Here is a 27839-nt window from a genome sequence, read left to right on the forward strand (position 1 = left end):
CTTTTATCATGGCACATCAACCATCTCAAGTTTTTTATGTAAAAGATCCTGCAACTGAACATTGGTTTGTTGCTCTTCATGGCAAGAGACAAATTGATGTTAATGAACAGAATTTGAGTAACCTTCATATTGCTGACACTCATCCATTTAAAACAACGATAAATTTTGATGAGGCCCCAGTACTTGACGATGTACAAGAAATTCCGGAAGATCACGATGAGGGAATATACATATGACCAATCCATAACTTTATGTATGAATCTAAATTGTTTATATAAATTTACGTGTTTTGTTAAATAATGTTATTTGTTATTAATCTTTTGTATTTTTTTCTTTTAACAATATATATATGGCTAACCATCAAACTTCATCATCGGAGGACTCATCGGAGGACTTCATCATCAGACTTCATCATCAGACTACATCAGACTTCAAAAATTTGTTGAAATTGTCTACAAGTTGAACTAATTCATAAAATCAATTATATGTTACAGGAAATAAGGACAAAAGCCCAAGCAATAAGTAAACAAAATAAAAATCCACACATATTGTCTCGTGGTGGGTATAGAAAGCTTGAAGAAAAGATATTGAAGGAAAAAGAAAAATCTAGGCCCCCACCTTCTGAAGATGATTGTCTTGCGCCTCCTTCACCACCATCTCGTCATCAAAAGTGGAAGGTAGCCCACCTATGATCATCGGGCACCTACACTTCTGAAACTGCACAAGAATTCTCTGAAAAAATTGTTAGAGTTAACTTTACTTAAACATTAATATCATTTTATACCGATTTTCTCTTAATTTTCTTTTGTTATATTGTAGGACTCCTTGGTTGAGTAGAGCTCCCAAGGTACTTTCATTCCAGAAGGTCGTCATGATATTCTTGCTATTGTAATTAGACGACTTGAGCACCCCAGACGTGTGCGTGCTGCTGGATCAAGAGTCGACACTCGTCAATTTTTTGGTGGCTCCTCTAGTCAATCTTCATGGATACATAGTGCTGAGTATGAAGAAAAACTTACACAACGGTTGACAGAACAAATCACTGAAAGGGTTATGCGTCAGTTCGAGCAACATTTTGGTGGTCATGGCAACCCTCCGCAACTAATTCCCCAACCAGAACCTTTTGTGCCCCCAACAGGTAGAAGCAGAAAGGGGAGTTGCTCGGGTCCAGCTGTACCAGGGGATGATGCAAAAAACACTCATCGATGTGAACTATATGTTCTGCATGGTACAGGGAAGACATTAGTTGCTCGTTGAACAAAATTTCACGCAGCCACTTTTCTTCATGGTATGGAGCTGGCGGATGATGAGGTTAAGGTCACGATAGAGGAAGTTATTATACCAGATGCTATAGTCCCTGTGCCAACAGATGAGGTATATACTGTGGCATATGCATTTCAATCTTATAGTACGTTGGTTCTATTTCTGACCCTTCGGTATGGATCCCCAAACTCACCTTATAGTACTTTGCATTTTAAGTTTACATGTTATTTATGTTCACAATCAAATTATTTTTTCCATGTACTAATAGTCGCATGAAGTGGAAAGTCCTGAACCTATGAAGATTCCAATATCTTTGGACGATCCTCTTGGTGCCTTACACCAGCTTGCTGACATCATTAGTGATAAGCCGATGGTAGTTCCATGGGATTCTGATGTATTTGGGAGAGATAATGACATCCCAATGTACCTGCATAAGCAATATGTCTTAGAGCTTGCGTCGGGTACAGAAGAACTGAATATTACCCTTATTCAATTATGGATGATGTAAGCATCTAAACTATTCATTATGTTTAATTAATTTATATAGTAACTTATATTAAATAAATTTTTTTGTCCAGGTATATGTTTAGTGTCAGTAACAATATGGGGTTGAGTGATGTATATGGGTTCATAGACCCCTAACTCACTCATGTAGGCAATAAATTTGATGACATTCAAGCATACATCACCGAATGCTTTGGACAAGGGAAGAAAATATATTTTGTCCCTTATATTTCAGGGTAAGTGTAGTTTGTTGACTTCTAATTATAATATATTATTTTAAGGTACAACAACGAATTTTGTTTTTATTGCAGGCATCATTGGCAACTAGTTGTGATTTCCATGAAGGATAACATTGCTGTGTGGCTTTGTTCCTTGCACAGGCCTCCACCTAACCATCTTAGACAAGTTATAGATTGGTAAGAACCTCAATTTTATGAACTTTCTTTCTTATATAATTGTATCTTAACACCTTACCTTTTTCATAGTTCAATCGCTGCACATAGCATGTTGTTAGGGAAATCAACTACTATAACAAAAAGGCTAGCATGGTTGAGCCTCAAGGTTTGCTATTTTGGTCTACAGTATTATAATTATTCAATTTCTTTTCTTCATCAATTACTTATAAATGTGCATTCATTGTAGTATAATTTACAAACCGGCTTATATGAGTGCGATTACTATGTAATGCAATGGATATCAACCATTGTACGTGCTCATATCACAAGTGGTTGGGAAACGGTAATAATTTCACTATATGAAATACTTATATGCAATTTTGTCTTAGTTTATATACTAATTTAAATTATTCTCTTGTGTGTAGAGATTTGGTACCAGTACATCAATCCCCGTCAACTCCATCAAATATTTAAGGATAGCTTTGACAAAGTATATTATTCAAATGTACAATAGTACTTAGTATATATGTTTATGAAAGCATATGATATTGTAATGAGTGCTACAATATGAATAGTATTTAAGTATTGTAATGAGTCCATCAATTGTACTATGATATTGTTTCTGGCTTGTTCTAGTTTTCTGGTTCAAAATTTGAAGGTTAAATGTGTTACATTTGAATAAAATAGGACTAGAATTTAAAAAAAAAAATACCTTTATGCCTCGGTTGTAACCAAAATCGAGGCAGAAGATTATTCAAATTTTTAATTTGTTTTTTTAATTGGCCATATGCCTCGGTTAGACCAGAACCGAGGCAGTAAAGTTAACTTTCTGTCGCGGTTAAAACAGACCCGAGGTAGAAAGTATATTAAATTTTTTTTATTTTTTGAATTTCTGATACTCATTAGGCCTCGGTTGTGCGAAAACCGAGGCAGTAAAGATTAAATATGCCTCGGGTTGTAACCGAGGCATAAAATACTAGCTTTTTACCTCGGTCGTATATGCAGCGGTTGCAGACCCGAAGTCAAAAGCTGGAAATAACCGCTGTCATTTCCCTTCCCTGCACTAGTGTCCCACTCAATGTAGATGTTTGGGTCATTTTCTCCTTTGAACTTAGTAATCTTTGGAGTTTGCTTCTCTTGTGATGGGTTGTGCCTAGAATGCCCTCTTTTCCTAGCCTCTCTTTCTTGCTCCCTAGCTTCAAGCCTTTGAATGTGCTCTTGGATTCTCTAGGTCACTTTGCTCCTTGTCCTTTCTCAATTGTTCAAAGGACTCCTTCCTAGACAACTCAAAATCCCGAAGCAATCTCATCAATGTATTGTTTTTGTTTGGAGTAGGTGCATTTGATGAACTTGCCATGATTCCTACAACAAAACACTCAAAGCCAAGACAGAATAAATGAATTGGGGGTTAGACAACATGAAAACCGAGACCAATTCCAACCCAAAATGCAACCCAAGTGTTTAGATCACACTCCCAAAGTAACAAGGCAAGGCTAACACTCAAAATCCACCAAAGGATTGAAGAAAACACTTTTAAAAACTTGTGCAAAACCTTTCAAATGCAAGACAAGTGATTCGGCCCCAATATCCCAAGAGTTTCAAGAAAAGAAAACTAGTAAGACAAAACAAAGAACACCTAGTGACAAGCAAGAAAAACATAAAAACAAGGAAAGCTAAACTCTAAAGAAGAAAAGTCTGAGACAAAACTTTTAACAAGACTAAAACAAGAAAAACACATTTTAAAGACTCTATGAAAAGTACTTGACAAAAATCTTCAAGTCTTAAATCATGCATACACCAAGACAGATCATAACCAAGTTAAAGCATGAAACTAATTAGCCAATATCACCCAATTCTCAAGTATGAGCAAGGTTGCTCTCGGTTTTTAGGCAAAAATTGGTGCAAAATTTTCTCCTTTAATAACTAGTTTCATAAAATGGTGAGAAAGAGTTTTAGGTGGCTTGGACACTTAGTTCCTCAAGTTTTAGGCCAAAATCAATTTCATGGAGCATACATCAAGCAAGACATAAAGTGAAAGCAAGATTCAAACACTTGGAAAAAAAAGAATAAGAAAAAGTTAGCTACATTTAAAGAATTAACATGCCATACACAAAGACACAAACATGTAGCTATCATGCATTTAAACTCATGGATTTGAGGCTCAAAGACTAAACATCCAAAGACATGTTATCCAACCATATTTAGGAGCTTAAAGAGGTGCAAAAATCGTAGCCAAACTGCCACAACAAAACCTGAAAACGCTGATTCACGTATTCTTTGCAGATCTGACATTTGCTCACTAATTTGATCATAACTTTCTCCACAAAACTCCAAATGCATTGGTTCTTTTTTTTCTGGAAACTATACTCAAAGAGCTTTCTTTTAGCTACGGTGTCCGAATAGTGTCCGAATCTGGCATTTAACTTCTGAATTTTTGTTCTGGTAGCTATGGTGCTTGTTTTGACTTGAAATTTTTTCCCCCACTTCTAAAACATTGAATTTGATGGGAAAAATAGTTGGAGCAGTTGGTATGGTCTAAGTTGAGAGTTTCAAAAAAAATTTGGACTGATTTTTAGTCAAACTTCAGAGGACCATAACCTTTGCTCTAGTTATCAGAATCACTATTATTTTATATGCATTTGGGGTGGAATTTGATTTCCCACCTTGTCGGACCTAGCTTTTCCGGTTTGCAAACTCAGATTCTCCAGAAAATGCCATTTTCTACATTTCAGTAATGTTTTTTGTGATTTTTCTTCATTTTTTCCACTTTTGAAAAATTGTTAAAAATACTTGTACTTTGATTTTTGATCTGATTTTTTTTTGTGCTTCTTTTTGACCACTCACAGGAATATCCTACCAATTTTCAAGTCATTTGGAGATCGTTTGAGTATACTTGTAGTTATACCCTATGTTATGCCAATGTCACTAAAATTCATGTTTTTTGGTGCATGACTAGGGGAAACCCAAGTGAATTACAACCATTTGACCCTGAGATTGATCGGACATTCCATAGAGGAAGTAGGCATCTTAGGAATCCATCTTTGCATGCTGAATATTCAGTGACTTTTCCTGACTCTTATGATTCTTATCACATTCCTGACACTCCTCATTCTTTGCATTCTGAGCATACTATTTATTCTGAGCATTTTGATTTTCATACTGATAACATGGCTCAACCTCCTCCACCTCATGAGAGAACCATGAGTGAGCTCACTGCACCAGAGTTCACTTATGATAGTTTATGCATTCAATACCCTGAGGAGGAAGTTCCATATGTGCTGAAAACTAGTTTAATACACTTGTTGCCAAAGTTGCATGGTCGTGCAGGTGAGGACTCGTGCAAACACTTGAAGCAATTTCATGTCGTCTGTTCCACCATGAAGCCTACATATGTCCAAGAGGACCATGTAAACTTGAAGGCTTTCCCTCATTCTTTGGAGGGTAATGCGAAAGACTAGTTGTACTACCTAAAGAGATTGTTCCTTGCCAAGGTCTTCCCTACTTCAAGGACAACAACCATAAGGAAGGAAATTTCTGGCATCAAGCAGCAATCTAGGGAGACCCTTTATGAGTACTGGGAGAGGTTCAAGAATCTCTGTTCAAGCTGCCCACACCATCAGATCTTTGAACATCTCCTTTTGCAGTATTTTTATGAAGGTCTGCACCACATGGATCGAAATATGATTGATGCCGCAAGTGGTGGTGCCCTTGGTAATGATGGACGACCTTGGTGTAGGAGAGGAAGGGGATCCATGGAAGACACCAAAAAGAAGATGAAATGCAGCGGAAATGAAGATAAGAGCAAGAAGAGCTCTAAGCAATGGAGGTTTTTGGTGAAGATGAAGAGTAGAAGTGGAGCTATGGTATGGAAGGTGCCTAGAGGAGATGAAGGAGAAGGTTAGCCATGAGTGCTCTCAAAATAATAGAAGAGTGGAGTGATCTCAACACAAACATTTTATTAGAAATTTCAAGAGTTTCCTTTACAATATTTGAGTGGCTCTATTTATAGGCACATGGCTGGCCAAATGAAGAGAAAATGCAACAAAGATGAAATGCAAATGTAGCTTGGAGAAGAAGCTTGATTGTAGACCATGTGATGTAGTAGATGAGTCTTGATGATGCCAAGTGGCATATCACACTCTTCTTGCCCAAGTCACATGGACCATGCTTCCATCACATTCTCCTTGCTTAGTTCATGCTTTGCTTGCATCCAAATGGAGAGTCACACAAGTAATTCTTGGCCAAAGGTAGCAAATTGGGCTCGACCCAATTGATCCCAAAAAGTGTTCTAGCTTTTATTGAAAATAAAGCCTAAACAATGGCCCAATTTAAATCTAGACTACTTCCTTCATGCATCATCTCATATTTTAGAGATTTCTTTAGCCCTTGTGAATAATGTAAAAAGCCCATGATTGACTTGATCATCTTGTGAGAGGCCCATGTGAATCTTTGTCATCATGCTTCTAGTGATTGGGCCTTTATGTGGGCTTGGGCTTGTTGATGCATTTGAGGTTGGGCTTGTTGGGGTCACATCATCCCCTCCCCCTTGAAGAGGATTTGCCCTCAAATCTTGGTGTTCATCATCCATGGATCCTACAAATGGAATTAAATGAGATATATTGAAAGTGGAATGAACACCATACTGATAAGCAGGAATATATCTAAAGTAAGGACAAAAGAAGTCTTGTTGTATTGTTGAAAGTTACTTGAAGATGAACAAGACCTACTTCACAAAAATAATTTTGTGTACTTTGAGTTGTCTCAAACCTAGTAGGCAACATTAACTCAAAGTCTGATTTTGTAAAATCTTTGAGGAGTTTAAAACAATAGGAAGGGAAATTGGCTTTGAAAAACTCAGCAAAAGTAAAGATTGGTTTGAACAAATGAGAATGATTGATGTAATGAGAAGAGTTAAAAGATTTGAGCACTCCCTTTAAAATTCCTGATTCAATGAGAATTGTGGAGGTCGGAAGTGCCTTTAGTAGCACTCCTTTATTGAGTAGGATTTCTTCTTCCTCTTTCTCTTTCTTTTCAAGCTCTATTTTTGCTCTCTTTTCTCTCAATGCCCTGTCAGATTCTTTCCTTGCCTCTTCTTCTCTATCTCTTCTTTCCTTCTCCTCTTTCCCTTTTTGCACATGGTTTCTTTGCTGTTTAATTTCTCTTTGCTTTTCAATTTCTCTTTTCTTACTCAAGAGCAAGTCAAGTTTATCTTTAAAATCTCTTTCTTGATGAGAAAACTTCTTTAGATTCTGAATGAAAGCATCTCCTATATCAATGAAGTTTTCTAGTCGAGACTGTTGCTCTCGAGTGATCCTATATGAAGAGGGAACAAAATGTTTCCACATGCATGCTTTCAGTTCATAAAAGGTATGAACGCATGATGCTTTTCCCTTTTCAACTTGAAATTGCCTTTGATGCCACCACTCACGTGCACGTCCTACAAATCTAGAAATAACATGCCTAAGAATATCATACTGACTATATCTATTAAAGAATGGTTGCACCAACTTCTCTATATCCCACATCCAATCTATGAATGATAGTGGACCTATATCCTCCCCAAAGAATGGAATGTCACTATGAAATGTATGATGCAACTCATGACTATCATGCTTATGCAACCTAGGACTATATGTAGAATATGTACTCATGATGATTGAATGAACTTATGCACTTGGATAAAAGGGTGAAAGAAGAGGACTAGCACAAGTGTACCTCCAGGTAAGCGAGGTGAGTCTCACAGACTGCTTAAGTACCAAGGCTAATCCTTGCCAAGGTTACACTTGCAAAAGTACTCAAAGTTCACACAAATGTTCAAGTAATAAGTAGATAGAATCACATGAGGAAAAACTCACAACAAGCACAAACAAGACTCAAAGAAAAGAAAAGATTAACACTAAGAACGGACCCCTAAATGGAAAAAATTTTAGAGACTTTGGTCTCACAAATTTAAACCATTAAGCGTCTAACTATGCGGCCTAAAAGTAAGGTGAGAAAGCACTTAGAACTTTTAACACACTCACTTACTAAAACGTTGCACTATAATATGAAAAAGGTTCTACTTAGGAGATGGGATTGAACACCTTTGGTTCCCCAAGACACCTAAGTAGGCCATGAATACAATTGATAACTTGAAAGCCAATTTGGTTCACTAATTTGGTACTCAAAATGAAGCAACCTCAAGCCACTTAATATCTCAAATTTTGATGCTCAAAAGATGCAATTTCACAATCAAGGAGGCTTCAAAATGGTACCAAATAAGATGTGCCAAAAAGAAGTACAAATTACAAAGAAATAAAGCCAAAAAAATAAGAAACAATGCAACTCCAAATGTGCTGCCAAAGTGCTGCCAAAATGCTGCCAATTTGCACAAAATCAAGAGCCAAGAGCTTGGCTTGTAGCCTCCTTTTGATTTGAACAAAGACCACCACCAAGTAAGGCACTTGTAAGCACCTTAAGCCACCAAAATGAAATGCAAAACAACAACTATATTCTTGGTTTTAAGGCCAAAATAGCCACCAAACTTGCACCAAAAAACAAAACAGCAAAAAAACTATACCCAGCAATGGAGTTAGCACACACACTCTCAAATGAATAGGTCCAAAACTCTCAATAGGTGAGGAAAAGGATAAGCACACAAACTAAAATTCTACTCCAATATCCACCACCTAAGATGCTACCAAATCATAGAAACCATTCTAAACTTCATAGCATCTTCAATCACAACCAATAACCAAGAGTCAAATATTTTAACCCAAACAAAGGAGAAAGCAAGAAAAGCTAATTAGAAATGTTAAACCAAAAGATAATTGAAATGAAACATGACTAGAAGGAGATTCAAGAAGTGACAAGCAAGAAAGGCTAGACAGAAAGGAAAGCACCACAAAAAGGAACCTAGAAATGCATTAGAATAGATGAAAAAAAAACTGAAAACAGAGAAGAAAAAGTGCTCAGAAACAGCCACTGTACTCATTGAAATTTTGTGCCAAATTGAGGAAATAAATTCCACTTCTATTGAAGGCAAACTCAAGCCAATATAGAGTACACAATCAAGGAATCAATTAGAGTAACAAAGAGCACTTAAAAGCACCACAAAACGCACAAAACAGTAGTAAAACACAAAATTCCCAAAACCAATGCGCCAGAAAACGTCAAAATTTTCCTCAACTTCGCCGATTTTTCATTTTTTTTGTACTCAACATTTTTTAATGATTCTTTTTTTTGTATTTTTCGTGTGGATGTTAGCTAAATAAGGAAAAATTCATATTAAAATTTGGACCAGGCAGTAAGTCATGAAAAATCTCAAACAGTAGGTGTGCGTGCAGTGAAATCTGGAAAAACAGACTAGAACAGAATTGCTCACGGAAATTGTAAGATGTTCTATGAAAATTCAAGATGAATGAACTTGATTATGATCTAAAATCAAGTATGAATCATAGAAGAACATCTTAAACACTCAAAAGCACAATCCAATCGGTGAAATGGACGAAAAACAGTGAGACCATTGTCTTACACATCCATAAGCATCACTTGAAGTTCATAGCTCATTTTGTGTGATGTAGGACTTGGTTCTCATCAAGCAAGTGCAGAATTCAGCCATATGAACAAAAATTAAGATGAATTAAAGTGCTAAAACATGACTTAAGACAAAACACAACATAAGGAACTAAAAATTGAAAAATGCACCGATTAAAATGAAGAAAAACAACAAGGAAGAGAAGAACAAGTACTGGAAAACGAAAATGGAACCTAAAACAGATTTGCACCAATGAAGCAAGGAGTACTACAAGATGAATTAATGGAGATTCATGTAGCCTCAATGTCAAATGGTGGAGAGCAACAAGAACATGAAAAAACATTAGAAGAATTGAAGAAAACAGTGGAGAAGAGAGACAAAACGGAAATTGAAAACAAGAGACAAGTATGGACCAAGAACCTTACCCAAACCAAGAGGATGGATGCACCAAAGGCTTGGATGGCAATAGATACCCATTGATGGACATCCTTGGTGTAGGAGAGGAAGGGGATCCATGGAAGACACCAAAAAGAAGATGAAATGCAGCGGAAATGAAGATAAGAGCAAGAAGAGCTCTAGGCAATGGACGTTTTTGGTGAAGATGAAGAGTAGAAGTGGAGCTATGGTATGGAAGGTGCCTAGAGGAGATGAAGGAGAAGGTTAGCCATGTGTGCTCTCAAAATAATAGAAGAGTGGAGTGATCTCAACACAAACATTCTATTAGAAATTTCAAGAGTTTCCATTACAATATTTGAGTGGCTCTATTTATAGGCACATGGCCAACCAAATGAAGAGAAAATGCAACAAAGATGAAATGCAAATGTAGCTTGGAGAAGAAGCTTGATTGTAGACCATGTGATGTAGTAGATGAGTCTTGATGATGCCAAGTGGCATATCACACTCTTCTTGCCCAAGTCACATGGACCATGCTTCCATCACATTCTCCTTGCTTAGTTCATGCTTTGCTTGCATCCGAATGGAGAGTCACTCAAGTAATTCTTGGCCAAAGGAAGCAAATTGGGCTCGGCCCAATTGATCCCACAAAGTGTTCTAGCTTTTATTGAAAACAAAGCCTAAACAATGGCCCAATTTAAATCTACACTACTTCCTTCATGCATCATCTCATATTTTAGAATTTTCTTTAGCCCATGTGAATAATGTAAAAAGCCCATGATTGACTTGATCATCTTGTGAGAGGCCCATGTGAATCTTTCTCATCATGCTTCTAGTGATTGGGCCTTTATGTGGGCTTGGGCTTGTCGATGCATTTGAGGTTGGGCTTGTTGGGATCACATCAGGTAACATAACCCTAACTGTAGCTAGACAACTAATAGAGAACATGGCTTCAAATTCTCAACAATTTGGCACAATGAGTGATGCCATAGTTGTTAGAGGTGTTCATGATGTAGCAGCAGCCGAGTACACGAAGAAGTTGGAGAGTAAGATTAATGCTCTTACCACATTGGTCAACCAACTTGCTTCCAATCAGAGAGCTCCAGCTGCAAGAGTTTGTGGCCTTTGTACATCTGTTGATCATTTTACAGACTCTTGCTCAGCATTGCAACAACAGGCTTCTTCTTCTACACCAGTGGATACCCCTCAGGCCTATGCATCAAATATTTTCAACAACAATAGGCCCCAACAACAACAACAAAACCACCATGATTTGTCAACCAAGATATATAATCCAGGATGGAGGAATCACCCTAATTTGAGATGGGGAAACCAGGGTAACCAACAGCCTTAACAATTTCAAAATGTGCAGCCACCTCCACAGCAAAGAGTTGCACTTGCACAAGCTGCTCCAATTCCACCTGTACTCACACCAGCTCCTCCTACTACAGCACCTGCACCTTCTTCTTCTACTTCATTGGAGGAGCTAGTCAGGATGATGACCCTTCAAAATATGCAATTTCAACATGAGACTAGGGCCTCAATCCAGAGTCTGACAAATCAAGTGGGGCAGATGGCCACTCAGCTAAACCAGGCACGGGCTCAGAATTCTAACAAGCTTCCATCACAAACGGTGGAAAATCCGAGGAATGTGATTGCAATTACATTGAGATCTGGGAAGAACATTGAAGTTCCCACTCCCGAGCCTACACCTCTAAAGGAAGTCGACCTGTCACACTTCAGAGAAAGCATGATGCTCATCCAGCTGGTCCTTCCACATCTAGTGTGACTTCTACGCCTTTCACCTCTTGATGAAGGATTATCTTGTTCCTTTTTAAGATTATTGAATATGGTGTGAGTTGATTAAGAAAGCTAAGTAAAATCCCCACTGGACATTAAGATTGCAAGCTATCTAGATGTGAAGGTTCCTTTCACAAAGCTCAAGAGAAGAAGATGATGGATTGATTCAAAACAAAAAGGAAATGGAAAGCACATAAACCATAGAAAACCAAGAACAATTAAAGGAAGAAGAAAACATAAAATGGAAAGGAAAGAAATGGTAAAAATGTGAGAAGCACGCCACTACAAGGCTAGGCTAGAAGCCAATGGCAACCTTGAAGATGAGTGGATGTGTGCCGCCACTTGCTATGCAAGATAAGGCTTAAAAGTATTCACTCCCAAGGGAGGAAACTCTCACAAATGGTTGAGACACAAGAGTGTTTTTACTTCAAAATGTTCAACCCTTTTACATGTCTAGGAGCACCCCTTATATAGAAGAGTCTAAGGGCCACTAAGCAAATAAAAGATACCTAAGGATGTCTCTACAAAAACCTAACCCTAGCTTCTAGAAACTAGGTCAAATAAGGTTACAAAAAATGAGAGACAAAAGAGCTAACTATGGTGTGTGCAAGGCTAATTTCGTTCTAGCACAAAAGGAGACAAAAAATATGTCTCATATGTCTCCAAAAAGTGGCCAAAGTGTGCTAGAAACAAAGGAGACCAAAGGTACATAGGTACACTTGCTTCATGCCTTTTATTTTATGCTTCATGCCTTTTATTTTATGCTTTATGCCTTTGCTTTACTCTCTCCTCCACATCATTTATGCTCCCCAATCACCATGCGCCACCTAGCATTGCTTTCTTACTCCTAATTAACCTACAAAGCAAATAAACATAGATTAGCATGTTGGCTTAAGTCAAGTCAACTATAGTTAATAAGTCAAACCTAGTCAAAGGTCAACAAGTCAACTAAAGTTGATTCAACTAAGTCAACTTTGGGAATCAAAACTAACAAACACAAATGAAAGGGATGAAGGATTAGTGAACTTCCTTTCTAAACATGCTTAGTGTTCTTAAGCATGTGCCTCCATCCTTTGTTGGGGTCAATCCTTCGTCACCTCTACTGCTGCACCTTCCATACCTCTTCCTTTCCCTCCAAGAGCCATTCCAAGCAAAAAGATGGAAGAGGTTGACACAGAGATCTTAGAAACATTCAGGAAGGTGGAGGTGAACATACCTCTGTTGGATGCCATTAAACAAATTCCCAGATATGCAAATTTTTTGAAGGAGCTATGCACGCACAAGAGGAGGCAAAAGGGAAACGAAAAGATCAGCATGGGGAGAAATGTGTCAGCATTGATAGGTAAATCTGTTCCTCAAATTCTTGAGAATTGCAAGGACCCAGGTACATTTTGTGTACCTTGCATCATAGGTAACAATAAATTTGAAAATGCTATCCTTGATCTTAGTGCTTCAATAAATGTAATGCCTCTGTCTATTTTTAAATCTCTTTCTCTTGGACCCCTGCAACCTACGGGTGTGGTCATTCAGTTGGCAAATAGAAGTGTTGCCCACCCCACAGGTTTGGTTGATAATGTTTTGGTTCGTGTTGGTGATTGATTTTCCCTGCTGATTTTTACATTCTTGATATGGAAGAGGGATTTTCGCATGGTTCTGCACCAATCATTTTAGGCACACCATTTTCGAAAACTGCACGAACCAAAATTGATGTCCATGCAGGTACTTTATCCATGGAGTTTGATGATATTGTTGTGCGATTTAACATTCTGGATGCCATGAAACATCGTTCTGAGGATCACTCTGTTTTTCATGTTGATATTATTGATGATGTTGTTGATGGATTGATTTCTGATTTCCACTCTTTGCATGCATTAAAACATTCATTTGTGTCTGAGTTATCTGAATTTGCATGCATTGATGTATTTGAATCTGATTCTGACTCTGATGATGCTGAATATGATGTGGATAATGTTGAATCTACTGAGTTTGACTCCCTAGATGTTGTACCTATTGACTTTGATGTTATACAATCAGGTTGCACTAACCATCTTGCAAGAAGTACATATGCATCTGATTATTATGCTTAGGTACTGGCTGTGGAACCCATTTCTCCATGCCCTCTAGTTCCTAATATTCAGCCAGCATCCAGTACTCCAGAGTTGAAACCACTACCAGACAACCTTAAGTATGTCTACTTAGAAGTTGAGGACAAACTGCCTATCATCATTTCCACCTCCCTCACTACTGAACAAGAGTAGAGGTTGTTGCACGTTCTTAAAAAGCATAAGAAGGCAATTGGATGGACATTGGCTGACATTCCTGGTATTAGGCCATCAACATGCATGCATAGGATATTATTGGAAGATGGAGCAAAGGTAGTGAGACAACCACAAAGGCGACTCAACCCTGTCATCTCAGATGTTGTCAAGAAGGAGGTGAACAAGCTTCTACAAGCTGGGATCATCTACCCCATTTCTGACAGTCAGTGCGTCAGCCCCATCCATGTTGTTCCAAAGAAGACAGGCCTCATTGTAGTCAAGAACGAAAAAGAAGAGTTGAATCAAAAAAGAGTGCAAAATAGTTGGCGAGTTTGCATTGACTACAGAAGGCTAAATCAAGAAACCAGAAAAGACCACTTCCCCCTACCTTTTATTGATCAGATGCTTGAGCGCTTGGTAGGTAAGTCCCGCTATTGCTTTCTTGATGGGTTTTCTGGTTACTTTCAAATTCACATTGCACTTGAGGACCAAGAGAAAACCATATTCACCTGCCCCTTTGGCACTTTTACCTATAGGAGGATGCCGTTTGGCCTATGCAATTCCCCTGGCACATTCCAGCGGTGCATGCTAAGCATTTTTAGTGATTTTCTTGAAAATTGCATAGAGGTGTTTATGGACGACTTTACTGTATATGGGTCCTCATTTGATGGATGTTTGGATAGTTTGGACAGAGTTTTAAACAGGTGCATTGTATCTAACCTTGTTCTCAATTTTGAGAAATGTCATTTCATGGTAGAACAAGGCATAGTATTGGGGCACATAATTTCATTAAAGGGCATTGAAGTTGACCCTGCCAAGATCTCAATTATTTCACAATTGCCTTACCCCTCTTCTGTGCGAGAGGTTCGTTCTTTTCTTGGCCATGCAGGGTTTTACAGGCGCTTCATTCAAGACTTCAGTAAGAAGGCCCTCCCACTGTCCAACCTACTGCAAAAGGATGTTGACTTCATCTTTGATGAAGGATGCAAAGAGGCTTTTGATAGCCTCAAGAAGGCCCTGACCACAATTCCAATCATTCAGGCGCCCGACTGGACAGCCCCATTTGAGCTTATGTGTGATGCATCCAACTATGCATTAGGGGTTGTTCTAGCTAAAAGGATTGATAAACAACCGAGGGTAATCTACTACGCCTCCAGGACATTAGATGTTGCCTAATCAAATTACACCACAACAGAAAAGGAGCTCTTTGCGGTAGTTTTTGCACTTGAAAAGTTTCGATCTTATCTGCTTGGTTCTCCTGTTGTTGTGTTTACTGACCATGCAACTCTTAAGTACCTGTTGAAGAAGGCAGAATCAAAACCTCAGCTGATAAGATGGATGCTCTGGCTCCAAGAATTCGATTTGGAGATTCGTGATAGGAGAGGAGCACAAAACCTGGTTGCAGACCACCTAAGCAGGATTGAGAGGTCTACTGATGATGGTTCACGGATCCGGCATGACTTTCCTGATGAAAGTTTGTTGACACTCTCTACTTCTTCCTCACCTTTGATTACTAACATTGTTAATTATCTTGCTGCTTCCGTTTTTCCTCCCCTAGCATCCAGAGCTCAATGTGATAAACTCAAGAGCGATACTAGGTATTACATTTGGGATGACCCCTATCTGTGGAAAATCTGCAGTGATCAGGTTACCAGGAGATACATTCTGGACCATGAGATTGACTCGGTCCTCAAATTTTGTCATTCATCTGCACCTGGTGGTCACCTTGGCATGTAAAGGACAGCTTGCAAGGTGCGAGATTGCGGATTTTATTGGCCCACCATCTTTAAGGATGCGTGGAGGATTTGTAGCACATGTGAGGAATGCCAACGAGCAGGAGGAGCCATTTCTTGGAGACAACTGATGCCTCAACAACCCATGCTATTTTGTGAGGTGTTTGATGTTTGGGGTATAGATTTCATGGGCCCTTTCCCTGTCTCTTTTGGTTTTACTTTCATCTTGCTTACTGTCGATTATGTTTCAATATGGGTGGAAGCCAAAGCCACTAGAACTAATGATGCTCGAGTTATTCTGGACTTTGTTAGGTCTCACATATTTTGCAGGTTTGGAGTTCCTCGATGATGAAGGCGTGACCACCTCCTTAAAACCTCCCTGAAGAAGGATCACTAGAAGCATGTCTAGAGGGGAGTCTTCTATTCCATCACCTTTATCTTTGTTTTGCATTACTTTAGTTTGAATTCCCTAAGTTGGTTTCTAGTTGACTTAGTTTGGTTGACTTGTTGACTTTTTTCCAAAGTTGACCTTTGACCAAGATTAGATTAACTTAAACCAACATACTAATCCTTGTTTGTCTTGTTTTGTAGGTAATTAAGAGAATGTAGAGTATGGCTAGGTGGCACTTGGTGATTGGAGCACTTGGATGAAGTGGAAGAGAGAGGAAAGCAAAAAGCATAAAGCAAAAGCAAAAGTAGACATGTACCTTGTCTCCTTTTACCTTTGTGGTTTATGCCTTAGAAGGTCACTTGGTCTCCTTCCTCTTTTGGCCTAGAATCCTTATGGGAATGCCTCCACCAATCATCTCCCTTCACTTGGCCAAGACTCACTCTCACATTAGGTTTAGGGTTTGCTAGTTAATCCTTTTTCATGTTTTTGTATTTTCTAAAGGACCCCTATGAACTCCTATTTAAAGGGTGCTCCTTGTCTTGTAAAAGGGTTGATCATTTTGTTTCTAAACTATTGTGTTTCAACCTTTAAATTTTCGTGAGCTCTCCTTTCTAGAAGTGAACTCACCTTTGCCTTATCTTGCTTGCAAGTGGCGGCACCATCACTCATCTCTAGGGCTTGGTTGGCTTAGATCCCCCTATGAGTGGCGTGCTTCTTCCATGCTTCATCTTCTATGCTTTCCATTTTTAATGTTTCTTCTTTCATTTTGGTTCTTTAAATGTTGTTAATGTCGTGTGAGTTTAAGCTTGAATCCAACTCTTTTCTTCCTATCATGAGCTTGAGAAATGAACCTTCTCATCTAGATAGCTTGCTATCTTAATGTCTAGTGGGAATTTTCAAAAAGCTTTCTTAAATAACTTCACCATATTTATAACTCTAAAAGAAAACAAGATAATCCTTCATCACTCGAGCTATTGTTAGTGACCAGGGCACCCATTTTTGCAACAGATCCATGGAGGTTTTGCTTCAAAAGTACGGGGTTGTGCACAAACTTTCTACACCATATCACCCCCAAACTAATGGGCAAGCCGAGATCCCAAACAGAGAAATCAAGAGGATCTTAGAGAAGATTGTGCAGCCCAATAGGAAGGATTGAAGCGATAGACTTGAGGACGCTCTATGGGCTCACAAGACTGCTTACAAGGCACCTATAGGGATGTCTCCTTATCGAGTTGTCTTTGGTAAGCCATGCCACCTTCCAGTGGAGATAGAGCATCGAGCCTACAGGGCTGTCAAGTTATGCAACTTCTCTCTTGCTCAAGCTGAGGAGGAAAGGAAGCTGCAATTGAACGAGTTGGATGAGATCCGTTTGGAGGCATATCAGAACTCTATGTTCTACAAGGAGATGACCAAGAGATTCCATGATAGCGCCATAGCTAGAAAGGAGTTTGTTGTTGGTCAACAAGTTTTATTGTATAACTCTAGACTTGGACTCATTGGGGGTAAGTTGCGATCAAAGTGGATTGGTCCTTTTGTTGTCACTAATGTTTATCCTTATGGTGCAGTTGAAATCAAAAGCCAGTCCATAGATAAGAGCTTCAAAGTGAATGGGCATCGTTTGAAGCCATTCCTTAGCAATCCTACCTTGGTGGATACTGTTGTGGAGGAGACTTCCCTACTTGACCCCACTACTATTTCACCATGATTCAAGGAGTCTTCTTTCCCCTTCTTTACTTTTATTGCACTTGTCCAGGTTTGTCTGTTTGTTGTTGTTTCCTTTTGTTTGTTTCCTTTTTGTTAATTTGTGTTAGTTAGTGTTATATTTTTGTTTTCTGTTTGGGACACTCACCTCACTCTTGGAGGATGATTTGTTGGTTACTTTGTGGACTGATATCCTTGCTTTCTCTTTGCATGTCAAGTTGCTTTCCTGTGTGACCATGTGTGAGAAATTGAGCCACTCTCTGTTCTTTGACTGTGTGATATATGCCTCTTGAATTCTTTCACAGTGGACTTGGCTTTACTCTTTCTTATGCTTTTCTAATACACATGCATGTTGGGATATGATTAAGGCAATTTTGTTTTGTGACCCTATAGCCAGATGAGCCTACCTTGAACTGTTTTTGTTGATTTGAGCCTACATACCCTTTCATTGTTCTACAACTCATTACAAGCCCTTAGCTTGAAAAACCATGATTATTCCTACCTTAGGAAATTTTGGAGCTTTGGAATTGTTTTGGGAATGGGTGCTCAATTGAGTGTGGTCGAGCACAACAAGTGTGGTTGTGCACGCACTTGTTATTTGTTCTTGGGATTGCTCATTTGTATACCCAGGTGGGATTTCAAAATTGTTGTTTCTCTACATGTTCTTTGTATAGAAAACAAAAAGAAAAAGAAAGAGAGAAAACAAAAAGAAAAAAAAAAGAAAACAAAGAAAAGAAATAAAAGGAGTTTTTTTGGATTTGAGCATTGTGTGAGAACCGAAGTTGGAAATGTTGGTGTTTGGGCATTGTGTGAGAACTGAACCTTGGTTAGCTACTTATCCATATGTTCCACACCTTGTCCTCAGCCCCATTACAACCTTGAAAAGTCCTTCTGATCTTGACCTGCTTGTGTTTTTGGTTTGGTTGTTGGTTCTAGAGGCTTGCCAAGTTTGTTGATGTTTGTTTTTCAGGGGTGCTTTGAGAGTAAACTGTAGCCTAGACATTTGAGTGACACAGTGCATATTTCGTAAGGTTATGTTGCTTTTAATTCTCTCCTTGAGTTGAACTGAGTACTTGACATGTTTTGAATTGCTAAGATGATGTTCATGGATACCTTGCAACTTTGAATCCTTCTGTGTTGGATGTGTTTCCATTTGTCTGTGTCGAGTCTGTTTGTCTGGTGTCTTTTTATCTCTCTTGTTATGTCTGTGATGTCCTTGCTTTGCTTTACTCTTTAATTTTGCCCAGGAGTGCAAAAGGGTAAGTGTGGTCGATTTTGATGAGTCATTATTTTCTTCCATTCCACTAGCCTTTGTGTACCCATTCGACAGTTGTTCAGTGCTTAATTGTTCATCTTTAGAGTGTTTTTCATCTGTTGGGCTTTATTAGGCCACTGTTTTGAATTTGCACTAATTTCACATTATTTGGCCTAATTTGTGTTTTTTTAATTATTTTTAGGTATTTAGGTGAAGCAATTTTAGAGCTTGGACGTCAATATTCAGTTGAAGAGAGTCACCACATCATTTCCACATCATTTCCATGTCATTTCCACGTCAGCAAAGTCAATGGGTCAACATTTGAGGCCCAGAGTGGCATTTTTGTAATTCTACAGCTCATAATGGTAGTTTCGTAATTCTGAGTGGCAGGGGTGATATGACCACGAAATTAGGTCTGCATGAGGGAGACTAGCCGCTCCTTCTTCTTCTCCACTCTCTCAAACCTCCATTTGTGTTGTTTTTAAGCTTTGGAAGGTGACCCATGGGGGCACACACGAATTTTTCACGTTTTCCATTGGTTTTTCACGTTTTATGAGTCTTGGACAACACATTGAAGTTGTATTAACGTTTTCTACCATTTGGGTAACATTTATATTGAAGTATTTTCGTTTTTGGTGGTTGTTTTCGTTGTTCTTCTATTATCCCTTGCCCATTTCGTTTGCTGCACCATTTTAAGCTTTCAGTATCAATTTGAAGTCATTTGACTGTTGAATTGCAATTTCTGTTTCAGATTCGAAGTGGTTGGTTGTTCATTTTCCATGTCTAGCTAAGTTTTTCGTATTGGTTCCTTGAAGAAATTGAATTGAAACCATGAGGTTGATGTTTTGCAGTGCACTCCAATTCCTATTTTCTCTTCATCCTATTCAATTTCGTAGCTTTGAATGAAATGGAATTTGTGATGCTTAATCATGGGTTCATGTGTTCCACAATTCCAGAATCCTTGTCATGCTTAGTGAGTTTGGGTTTTGGCCACAGTTGCTTAATCTGTGTGTGTGTGTGTGTGAAATTGAAAGAAGGATGTGTGCTATGCTTAATGGTATAATGAAGTTGTGTTAATTTTCGCATAGTTGATTAATTCGAATTTCATGAGAGTAAATTGGATATGAGAATTGATTTAGTAACCTGTGATTGGTGGATTTTCAGTGGAATCAAGGAATCAGTACATTTTGAATTCTGTGTTTAATTCAGTTTCGTTCTTTTTATTACAATTTAGCAAACTTGGGTGAATCTGCCAACCCCCCACCCCTTTGTGTTATTATTGTGTTCATCTGGAAATTTCGCTTTGAATGAAAATATTAGTCGTTGGGAGACGACTTTGTTCACTTTCATGTACTGCATTTAATATGTTTTAATTTGGTGGGGTACGGCCTCTATCAACAAGTCTCCCAGCCTTTCTCGATATAGGTATGTCGGTCAAGGGTGATATGTGTTAATATGCCAGTGGGACCGGTTAGGTGTGGTACACCAGTCCCCTAGCCTTTAAGTGTGATGAACAATATTAAGGCTAAAGGCGGGAAAGGGTTAATGACAGGTGAAGGGATGTCAGAGGTCAAATCAAAGGGGTTTTTACGCTGTCATTTCTAATACTCATGTCTTTTGAGATGGTTGTGTCGGTTGGTGTGGGTTGTGATTTTGGCGGGAAGAGGTTTTTATCGTTTGGAATTCAGGCATATAAATGTGGATTTTACGATGGGTGAATGTTTGTTGGTTCATTTGCGAGAATTTTCATAATCAGAGATCTTATGTGTGTTATACTTGTCCGACTAGTTCTTAGTTCCAGCCGTCAACTTTCCAGAAAAAAGTATGTCTAGTAGAGATAGTGTGTCATTGTCTTCGTCCAGTAGTGAGAGTATAGAGTCCGGGGGGAGTATAGGTAGACATGGTGAGGGGGAGAACACCAATTCTGCGGGTTTGGTAGGCAGAATACCTATGGAAACGGTGACTGAGGTGCGAGAAGACCCTCTAGAGGAGTTAGCGGAGAGTAACTGGCCGGCCAAGGGTGGCTATGGGTGGGTGGCTGCTAACGTTCGTAATCAATCGTCCTTATTTTGGTGGTCTCGTTTGCTGAATTCTTGGCTAAATTGTACCCCTGTTATCGCGAAAGGTGTAAACAGGGGTATCGTTTCCTTGGAGTGGGTGAGCGCCATTGACCGCGTATGCTACGGGCAAGAGGGGGCGACTGAGAAGTTTTTCTATATGTACATGTGCCATTTCTCCCAGCTACATGTGAGGTTGTCGCTGAACGACTTTACCATGGGGGTGTTGCGTGCCTTCCATGTTTTGTGCCAATCACTATATCTACAACCTTCTCCTGATGCATTTTTGTACTTCTATGATACTAGCCCTTGCCTTCTGACTACTTGGCTATCTTTGGTGAGTCGTCCTAGCATCAGCAGATTGGACGCGTTCTCTCAATCGTTCAAGCATTTCAAAGACGGGTACTTTAAAGTTGTGGTGAAAGAGGAGGGGTCCCATTTCCTTAACGCAGATGGGAGTACGAAGTTCTCATTCAGCTGGATGGGAACCCCTTCTCGATATAAGGATATGAGCACCGACGAGTTGTCGACGGTGGATAAGGAGGTGGTGGAGGTCTTGATGAAGTTTACCGATAAGTTGCCCACTAAGGGTCTAGTTAGAGTTTATAATTCGGTGCACCCGATTATTGATATTGAAGGTATCTGTTTATTACTTAAACTGTGTTAATGATTCTAAGTTGACTTAACCGGGTTTTGATGTGTTGTTGTAGGGCACATGGCTGAAATATTCAAGATAACCTAGGCTCTAGATACCAAATGATGAAGGATTATCTTGTTCCTTTTTAAGAATATTGAACATGGTGTGAGTTGATTAAGAAAGCTAAGTGAAATCCCCACTGCACATTAAGCTAGCATGCTATTTAGATGTGAAGGTTCCTTTCACAAAGCTCAAGAGAAAAAGATGATGGATTGATTCAAACAAAAAGGAAATGGAAAGCACATAAACCATAGAAAACCATGAACAATTAAAGGAAGAAGAAAACATAAAATGGAAAGGAGAGAAATGGTAAAAAGGTGAGAAGCACGCCACTACAAGGCTAGGCTAGAAGTCATGGCAACCTTGAAGATGAGTGGATGTGTGCCGCCACTTGCTATGCAAGATAAGGCTTAAAATTATTCAGTCCCTAGGGAGGAAACTCTCACAAATGGTTGAGACACAAGAGTGTTTTTACTTCCAAAATGTTCAACCCTTTTACATGTCTAGGAGCACCCCTTATATTGAAGAGTTTAGGGACCTCTAAGCAAATAAAAGATACCTAAGGATGTCTCTACAAAAACCTAACCCTAGCTTCTAGAAGCTAGGTCAAATAAGGTTACAAAAATGAGAGACAAAAGAGCCAACTATGGTCTGTGCAAGGCTAATTTCGTTCTAGCCCCAAAGGAGACAAAGAATGTATCTCATATGTCTCCAAAAAGTGGCCAAAGTGTGCTAAAAACAAAGGAGACCAAAGGTATATAGGTACACTTGATTCATGCCTTTTACATTATGCTTTATGCCTTTGCTTTACTCTATCATCCACATCATTTATGCTCCCCAATCACCATGCACCACCTAGCATTGCTTTCTTACTCCTAATTAACCTACAAAGCAAATAAACATAGATTAGCATGTTTGCTTAAGTCAAGTCAACTATAGTCAACAAGTCAAACCTAGTCAAAGGTCAATAACTCAACTAAATTTGATTCAACTAAGTCAACTTAGGGAATCAAAAATAACAAACACAAATGAAAGGGATGAAGGATTAGTGAACTTCCTTTCTAAACATGCTTAGTCTTCTTAAGCATGTGCCTTCATCCTTGGTTGGGGTCGATCCTTCATCATCCTCCCCTTCTTGGAGAGAATTTGACCACAAATTCTTTAAGCCTTTGTAGATGGAGCTTGACTTGATTTGGGGGAGGTTTTGCGCCTCCCTTTTATGAGCTCTTGTTCCATCCTTTCTAAGGGTACTACCCGTAGCTTTGGTTAGGCCATCCCTCTTTTCTAGACCACTCTTCCTCTCATGCTAATGCATTGGGTCTTCCTTCTGAGCCTGGCAAGAGAAGGAAGAATGGTGATGTCCATCTTGCTTTGGAAATATTTTTTTGGAGGCAAGTAACACTTTGGAGGTAACTTGCTCTTTTTCTTTTTCATGTTTTCTCTTATCTTTCACTTTATTTTGGTCCTCATTTGCTTGATTGGGTGAGAGAGGTAGGAGTGTGAACTTCTTACTTTGGAAGGAGAAAGCATAGGTGTTAGCATGACCATCATAAAAGACTTTTCTATCAAATTGCCATGGCCTACCTAGCAAAATATGAGTTGCTTCCATAGGCACAACATCACATAACACCTCATCTTTAAAATTTCCAATTGAAAATTTAATGAGGACTTGTTGAGTTACTTTAATGTCTTCTTCCTTAAGCCATGATAGTTTGTAAGGCTTGGCATGAGGGATAGTTTTCAAGCCAAGCTTGTCCACAACCCTTGTGCTAGCCACATTTACACAACTTCCATTATCTATGATAAGGGGACATAGTTTGTCATTGATATGGCACCTTGAATGAAAAAGGTTTTGTCTTTGAGAAGGGTCAAGTTCCTTGGAAACTTGTCTTAGTTGGTGCCTTATCATTAACAATCCACCTTCAAGGGGTTTAATCCTTTCATTTGAAGAAGAAGTGTGGGAAGAAGTACCTTTGGAGGAAAAGGGAGAAGAATGTTCACTCTCTACTTCTTTTTTAAGGTTTAAGGCCATGGTTGTTTTGGTAGGACAATTTGAAGTTATGTGCCCATATCCCAAACACTTAAAATATTTTATAGAACTTGTCCTTGTACCTTGAGAAGAATAAGGAGTTTCATTAGAAGGCTTAAACGAATTAGTCCTAGGAGGTGGGTCTTGGGAACTCTTGGGTGGTGAGTTATCATGTTTTCTTTCTTTATCTTTCGAAGTACTAGAATAGTAGTCATTGTATGAACCACTCCTCTTGGCCTTTTTTTTTCTTTTGCAATTGAGTTTCAACTTTGGTGGCCAAATGTAAAACTTTGTCAAGAGAGGAGTACTCATATAACTCTACTAAATCTTGTATGTCCCTCCTTAACCCACTCACAAATCTAGCTACCTTTTCCTCTTCACTTTCCAATTGGAGTCCTACTTTTAGAAGCATGGACTCCATTAACTTGTAATATTCATCCACACATGGACCCTTGTTGAAGCCTTTGGAGCTTCAAAAGAGTCTCCCTCCTATAGTAGGAAGGAATAAATCTAGCACGCATCAAATTTTTAAGGTCCCTCCAAGAAGTCGCGAGTGACTCTTGGTTAATATTGTCCATACATAATTCATGCCACTAAGTCATGGCATAATCCTCAAACTCTAAGACTGCCAAATCTACTTGCTTTTGATGACTAACTACATGAATGGTAAAAATTTGGTCCACTTTTTGTTCCCACTCAATGTAGATGTTTGGGTCATTTTCTCCTTTGAACTTAGGAATCTTTGGAGTTTGCTTCTCTTGTGATGGTTTGCGCCTAGAATGCCCTCTTTTCCTAGTCTCTCTTTCTTGCTCCTTAGCTTCAAGCCTTTGAATGTGCTATTGGATTCTTAGGTCACTTTGCTCCTTGTCTTTTCTCAATTGTTCAAAGGCCTCCTTCCTAGACAACTCCAAATCCCGAAGCAATCTCATCAATGTATTATTTTTGTTTGGTGTAGGTGCATTTGATGAACTTGCCATAATTCCTATAACAAAAACACTCAAACTCGAGACAAAATAATTTGATTAGAGGTTAGACAACATGAAAACCAAGACCAAATGCAACCCAAAATGTAACCCAAGTGTTTAGATCACTCTCCCAAAGTAACAAGGCAAAGCTACACTGAAAGCTCCTCCAAGGAGTGAAGAAAACACTTTGTTCAAAAATCCTCTTCTTGCATACAAGTGGCTCGGTTAAAACACTCAATAATTTCAACAAGACAAACTTACTATGACCAAACCAAGAGTACCTAAAGACAAGCAAGAAAAGCACAAAAACAAGAAATGCTAAACTCTAAAGAAGAAAAGTTTGAGACAAAACTTTTAACAAGACTAAAACAAGAAAAGCACATTTTAAAAACTCTATGGAAAGTACTTGACAAGCATCTTCAAGTCTTAAATCGTGCATACACCAAGAAATATCATAACCAAGTTAAAGCATGGAACTAATTAGCCAATATCACCCAATTCTCAAGTATGAAAACTAGTAGCATAACACACTTTTAGTTCACCAAGGAGCAAGGTTGCTCTCGGTTTTTAGGCAAAAATTGGTGCAAAATTTTCTTCTTTCACAACTAGTTTCATAAAATGGTGAGAAAGAGTTTTAGGTGGCTTGGACACTTAGTTCCTCAAGTCAATTTCATGGAGCATACATCAAGCAAGACATAAAGTGAAAGCAAGATTCAAATACTTGGAAAAACAAGAATAAGAAAACTTCAAGCTAACATATGACATATGACTCAAGCAAAAGTTAGGCACATTTAAAGACTCAAACATGTAGCTATCATGCATTTAAACTCATGGATTTGAGGCTCAAAGACTAAGCATCCAAAGACATGTTATCGAACCACATTTAGGAGCTTAAAGAGGTGCAAAAACCGTAGCCAAACTGCCACAACAAAACCTGAAAACGCTGATTCACGTATTCTTGGCAGATCTGACCTTTGCTCACTAATTTGATCATAACTTTCTCCACAAAACTCCAAATGCTTTGGTTCTTCTTGTTCTGGAAACTAGACTCCAAGAGCTTTCATTTGACACCAAAAGCGTAATTTTTGGACCTCTGAGCTGGTGCAGTTTAATGTTTTAAAATCGTCAAGTTTTCTGCCAGCACTGTTTTTGTGTGTCATGGAAGTGGATTTGAACCATACCAAGATAGCTACAACAAAACAAGGTTAGCACATGAAAAACACCATATTCAAGATAACCTAGGCTCTAGATACCAAATGATGAAGGATTATCTTGTTCCTTTTTAAGAATATTGAACATGGTGTGAGTTGATTAAGAAAGCTAAGTGAAATCCCCACTGGACATTAAGATAGCATGTTATCTAGATGTGAAGGTTCCTTTCACAAAGCTCAAGAGAAGAAGATGATGGATTGATTCAAACAAAAAGGAAATGGAAAGCACATAAACCATAGAAAACCAAGAACAATTAAAGGAAGAAGAAAACATAAAATGGAAAGGAAAGAAATGCTAAAATGGTGAGAAGCATGCCACTACAAGGCTAGGCTAGAAGCCATGGCAACCTTGAAGATGAGTGGATGTGTGCCGCCACTTGCTATGCAAGATAAGGCTTAAAATTATTCACTCCCTAGGGAGGAAACTCTCACAAATGGTTGAGACATAAGAGTGTTTTTACTTCCAAAATGTTCAACCCTTTTACATGTCTAGGAGCACCCCTTATATAGAAGAGTTTAGGGACCTCTAAGCAAATAAAAGATACCTAAGGATGTCTCTACAAAAACCTAACCCTAGCTTCTAGAAGCTAGGTCAAATAAGGTTACAAAAATGAGAGACAAAAGAGCCAACTATGGTGTGTGCAAGGCTAATTTCGTTCTAGCCCAAAAGGAGACAAAGAATGTGTCTCATATGTCTCCAAAAAGTGGCCAAAGTGTGCTAAAAACAAAGGAGACCAAAGGTACATAGGTACACTTGCTTCATGCCTTTTACTTTATGCTCTATGCCTTTGCTTTACTCTCTCCTCCACATCATTTATGCTCCCCAATCACCATGCGCCACCTAGCATTGTTTTCTTACTCCTAATGAACGTACAAAGCAAATAAACATAGATTAGCATGTTGGCTTAAGTCAAGTCAAATATAGTCAACAAGTCAAACCTAGTCAAAGGTCAACAAGTCAACTAAAGTTGATTCAACTAAGTCAACTTAGGGAATCAAAAATAACAAACATAAATGAAAGGGATGAAGGATTAGTGAACTTCCTTTCTAAACATGCTTAGTCTTCTTAAGCATTTGCCTTCATCCTTGGTTTGGGTCAATCCTTCATCAGGAAGCAAGGCATTGATACTGAGTGTCGTGTTGGGTCTCTGGACCGACGAGAAGTAAAGGAGGGAGGTAGGGAAAAGGTGGAGGAGTTGTAGGGAAAAGTTGATAAGTTTGAGAAGGAGAGGGCCGCTTGGAAGAAGGAGAGGGGGAGTTAGGAGGAGGAGAGGAAAAGGTTGGGAACTTGGAAAGTCCGTTGCTTGGATTCGGAGGGAAAACTTAACAAGAGGATAGCGGATTTGGAGGCGGACTATGATGAGTTGAAAGAGAAGTATGATGGTGCTGAGGTTGAACTTGATGACTTGAAGGGTTGTATCATCCAAGAGCATATTAATGGTTTTCAGAAGGGATTGCGGCAAGCAACCTTCTTTCATCAGGATGTTGACGCAGCCGATTCAAGATTTGATGTTAACAAGGATGTTGTTGATGGGCAACTTATCAATGAGGACGAGAGCAGCCCGGATGGGGAAGTAGAGAAGGAAGTAGTGGAGGATGAGAAGGAGACGGAAGATACCGTGGAGGGGGGCAACGATACAGCAGAATAGGACCTTTACTTTTTTAATGATT

At 38.9% G+C, this 27839-nt stretch overlaps 1 non-coding gene across 1 annotated transcript; it reads right to left on the reverse strand.

The window, feature by feature from the left end:
- Nucleotides 1–5677: 5677 nt before the first annotated feature.
- LOC114172277 lies at nt 5678–5784 on the reverse strand. Its single transcript, XR_003601976.1, has one exon. It is a non-coding gene; the product is annotated as a small nucleolar RNA R71 (small nucleolar RNA).
- Nucleotides 5785–27839: the final 22055 nt, after the last annotated feature.

Source organism: Vigna unguiculata, unplaced genomic scaffold (genome assembly GCF_004118075.2).
Source record: "Vigna unguiculata cultivar IT97K-499-35 unplaced genomic scaffold, ASM411807v1 contig_526, whole genome shotgun sequence".
Lineage (NCBI taxonomy): Eukaryota > Viridiplantae > Streptophyta > Magnoliopsida > Fabales > Fabaceae > Vigna > Vigna unguiculata.